This window comes from Penaeus vannamei, chromosome 18, assembly GCF_042767895.1.
Source record: "Penaeus vannamei isolate JL-2024 chromosome 18, ASM4276789v1, whole genome shotgun sequence".
NCBI lineage: Eukaryota > Metazoa > Arthropoda > Malacostraca > Decapoda > Penaeidae > Penaeus > Penaeus vannamei.
Genome location: NC_091566.1, coordinates 12832725 through 12837724, shown reverse-complemented (window position 1 = coordinate 12837724; position 5000 = coordinate 12832725). Strand labels below are relative to the sequence as shown.

The following is a 5000-nucleotide window of genomic DNA, read 5'->3' as shown; positions in this document are numbered from 1 at the left end:
CGCGTAAGTGTGTGCCTATTACTTGGAGTGTGATATGAAGAGAAGAGGATCACTGAAGGCATGACCAACAAGTTGCGACGTGCACACGCGTGATCGCAGGGCTAACCACAGCATTTAGTAGGCCCTATGACAGCGGCATTGGGGATTTTTCATCATACTGTTCTACATTTTTTTATGCTGTTCACTAATCACTTATCCGATCTGAATGAAAGGAAAAACAAAAGAAAGAGCAATGTCTGAGCTTCCTTTTGGTCTATAGGCACATACTATAATCAGACGAAAAAATATAGAAAATGACCAAAAACTTTCTAAAAACTTTCAAGGTCATTTATTTGTTTATACATTTTTTAAAACTTTGGTACCTCCCACACTTCACAGTTCATGTCCAATATCATAGAGCTTTTTCCCCAAGAAAGAATGTGCATAGAACAACAAATGGGATTTTGTAAAATCAAAATTATATTTTTTTAACGAATCTTTAAAACTCCAATTTTTAATTATTTTTTTGGCGATTATGTTCCATGCGATAATCCAGAAACTAAACGGAATTTACAAAATCAAATTCGTTGTTCTCTTTGTATGACCTAAAGGTTTTCTCAACAGAAAGCACATAGAAACCAGATGATAATCATTAGGCATGGGAGGTACAGAAGTGACCTATCTATCAAAAATCGATTTTTTGATAACCCTTAAATTCTCTTTGTATGACCTACAGGTTTTCTCAACAGAAAGCACATAGAAACCGGATGATAATCGTTAGACATGGGAGGTACACAAGTGACCTATCTATCAAAAATCGATTTTTTGATAATGCTTAAATTCCCTTCGGCCAAAATTAAAAATTTTGCGGTAATGAAGTACTCTTTCATCCTACCAAAATTCATGAAAATCTGCAAGACCCTTTTTCTATTTTGAAATAAAAATTGATAATCAGCAATTTTTTCAGTTCTTCAGGGATGGTCCCCTTTGAAAATAAATGTGCTACATATTAAAGGTCATGTAGCATTATGGTAAAGTATTGTGTCGGAAAGGGCGAAGGAGAGTTAAAGATTACGATAAAATGTGTTAGGCGTCAAAGGTCTAAGAACGTTATAGGATAGTAGGGTAGTGAAAAGGGGGAATAAGGGAGCAAGTGAATTAGAGCAGAAATTAGTATAATGGGAAGGGTAGGGCAATTGAGTGAATTACAGTGTATCTGTCACTGGGGAAGGTATAGGAAGAATATTCAAGGAAAAATAGAGACAGCTGTTGAAGAGTAAGAAAAGAATCCAGGAGAGGGGAGGGTGTTAGATATCAAAGATTAGAGGGTGTTGCAGGAGAGTATGGTAATGAAAAGGGAAAGGAGGGAAGTAAATGAAGCAGAGTAGTGATTAATAGGTGGAAAAGGTTGAGAAGGTAGAACAATTAAATTAATTGCATTGTATCTGTGACTGGGGAAGGAATAGGGATAATAGGTGATAACGGTAGATATGGTTGTCTTAGTAGTAGGGGATTAGGTATCTGAGGGTTGAGATAAAGGATCAGGAGTAGGTGAAGGAGTAGTGTCTGGGGGTTCGATAGGGACAGTGGGGTCTGGGGGAGGGTACTGTGATAAATGAGCTTCATGTGTGTATCCAGGAGGGAGTGGTAGGGAAGGATAGGGTTTTGGGGGGGGGGGGGGCTTGGTTTGGGTGGCATGGGTGGTTGAGGATGAGGTATTTTGGGAAGGGATAGGGGGACTATAAGGAGGTAGAGCAACTGAGTGAATTGCAGTGTATATGTGACTGGGGAAGGAGTAGGGACACTGATCAAGGAAAAGAGGTGGCTGTTGGAGAAGTAGGAGAAGAATCCAGGGGTTGAAAAGGGGAGTCTGGGGAAGGTGGTGAAGTATGAGGAAAAATGTCTGGAGAAGGACACCATTGGGATAAAGGGGATTTGTGAGAGTATTCAAGTGGAAGTGATAGAGAGGGTGGGGTATGTTGAGAGGGTGTAGGAGGAAGGGGGGTGGAGGGAACTTGGGAAGGAGGAGGATGAATATCTACAAATACTTTATATGTAGCAGGAGAAGGAAGAGAGGGATTGGGGGGTGGATGAGGGAGCAGAGTGTTCCCTTGGGTAATCTTTAGGAAGTTTCGGATGTCTTCAAGGGTTTCTGAAGGGGAATTTGGTATAGAGGACTGAGAAACAAAGGTTCTCTTATAAGGAGAAGAGGAGATGGATATCTGAGGAACAGATGAACAGGCAGGTGTGGGAGAAAATGTAGTAGAAGAGTGTGGAGTGGAACGTTTAGGTTGTCTGGTACAACAACTAAAGTGAGGAGGAGGAGTAGGTATCCGGGAAGTGGCAGTGACTGGGGTACCTGGATTTAGGATGGAAAATGGATTTGACTGGTGGATAGGGTGAGTAGACATAGGATGTAGGTTTTGGGTATAGGGAAAAGATGCCTGGGGAGATGCAGAAATATCTTGTGTAGATGGTGGGGGAGCAGAGAGTAAGACTGTTCTCGAATAAGTTGAGAGAGAAAAACCTTGTCATCGTGCTTCCTGTCTGGCCTCATGTAGAATGAGTCCTAGTTTAAATTTGAGGACTGCTACCTCATATTCAAACTTATAGGCAGGGCAGCTCCTATAAAACACATTATGGGAGTCTCCACAATTGGCACATGTACGTGACTGAGCAGGGCAATTTGAATGGTCATGACCAGGTCGGGCACATAGAGGGCAGCAGGCTGTGGAGCGACAATGTTTGGCTAGGTGGCTAAAACACTAACATTTATGACATTGAAGAGGAAGGGGTAGATATTGTCAGACATGATAAGACAATCCACCAATATAAACCTCCTGGGGAAGGTCTTGTCTATGGAAGCTAATCTTGGCAATATTGACGTGGGATTTAGTTGGCCTCTAAGAGGCAGTGTAACATTGTACTGCCACTGCATCATATTCACCAAGGTATGAAAGTAGGTCATTTTCACAGTCTGACCAGTCCTTGTTATACATGGGATAAGCATTTGGGGGAATAGAAACAGTTCCAGAACAAGTATTAAGAGTTGGGTGAGGTTCGGCAGGAATGGGTTTGCCAGTAAGGTCAGTCAGGGTAGAGAATGCACGAGTTTGGGCTTCAGATGTAACTGTGACAAGGTGTGAATGATCAGAGCAACTGCAGAAGGTAACCTTGCCTACTGGTTTCTGGAGGCATTGCTGAAAGAGAAGAGTATTCTCAGAATACGGGGCTGTGGGGGGAATCACAAAGAATCGATCCCACTTGGCTGGGCCAAATAGAGTATTCAGAAAGTTTGCAGAAGTAGAGGTAGTAGAAGGACGAAGGCGAGAGGAAGATGGGGTGGTGTGGAGTAGATCTGCAGGGAGAGGACAATAAGGATGAAGAGTAATAATAAGGGAAGAAGGGGTTGACACTGAAAAGGGTTGTGCAGCGGGGGATGAAGAGGAGAATGTTGGGGATGAGGAAGAGGTGCTTTCAAGGGGAGAGTAATAACCTGGATGGGTGTTTCAGAATGGTTAGAGTTGTTTGTAAGCCTCGAAGAGGAAGTATTAGCATCAGTGGTCGGAACCGTGGTCAAAGGAGGGGCAGGGGTTGGAAAACCATCAAAATCAAATTCAGATAGGCTATTTGATGAAGGGGGCAAGACTTAATGCCTCCATTGAGGGTAAAGAATCTTCATCACTTGCTGTGGTGAACCAGAATAAACTGGGGAAAAGAAATGGTCTACCCCTTAGGGTTCCCATAAGGGGTAAGGGCTAAGTAATTAACCAAGGGAATATCGTGCCCATGGCTCCCGGAGGCCATTCGTGACTGACACAAAGCCAGCCTTTCATCCTTTCAGCATGGCTTTTACACCTTAGGAATGGTATAGAAGGGAATAAAGAAGATACGGAAGAGGAAAGAGGAGAAGAGAGGACCTAGCAAAATTAGTTGAGGCAAGGGCTGAGGCCCAAGGTCTCTGTCCCTGTCTCCTAAGTCCTCCTATATAATTACAAAAAATTAAACATCTGAAGCTTTCTCATTTAACCCAATAGTGCTGGTATATTTTGAAGATGAAAATAATAATTTCTGGGTAGCTTCAAAATCAGCACGCGGCGCTGGCCCAGAATGTGCCTGTGCGCTGACTGCAGTGGGATGCCTGGCAATTATTTTTTTTCAGGCTGTCTCATATGTGGGACACCCATTGTAAATGGGTTAATAGTATTAAACCTACTTCAAAGTAAGGGAAAAATTATTAGTTACCAAAGAAATCAATACTGCTTTCTCTAATGAATTTTAAAAATGTACACTGGGTATGGGGAAACTGCATAGAGTTGTGTCCAGTCATTTGTGTACATTATTTTGGCAAAATCAAAATAAATCTGAAGAACAATATCATCATACATAATTTGCACTTGGTATATATGCTAACAACTTTATAAACTACAACATATTATCAGGGAGTCTCAATGCAAAGCATATTTCATGTGTAATGTACACAAAACTAACATTTTAAAAAGAAAAATCTCACTTTATATTTCATCACAAATCCTCATGATTTTCATTTTTTCTGATATTGGTATAAAAATGTTCTTTGGATATCCATGAACTCATATTCATTTGATAATGTCATTATCATATGTTGCATGCAAGTTTGCAACATGCAAAAGTCTATACAGGTGTATCTCCCACTAATTACCTGTGTAAGCAATTCATCACTTGAAGCTCCCAAGAAATAACCAGAAGTGGGTTCTAACAGTCATTTAGAAGTTTCCTCATGCATGTGCGAATACTGTAGGCGAACTAATTCTAGATGACCCCTATAACCCCCAGCCCCTCAGAGACAGTCACCATAAATTTGGATTTTGATGATAAATTTCACCACCTATCCATATCAATTAAACTGATATTCATAGAAGTTCTTCATCTGAATAAGCAAAGTTTCTATATAAAATCAATGTCAATCATTTTCTATATGCTTCGTATTGGAGAATATCCTGAATCAACACTCTTTTGCCCATTTTTCTAGGTTAATTTCT

General features: G+C 40.9%; 1 protein-coding gene across 5 annotated transcripts in view; it reads right to left on the bottom strand.

Annotated features, from left to right (window-relative positions):
* The window catches only part of LOC113826701 (protein tramtrack, beta isoform), a 126656-nt gene that overhangs the window by 21437 nt on the left and 100219 nt on the right, over positions 1-5000 (bottom strand). The gene's annotated exons all lie outside the window — the stretch shown is intronic.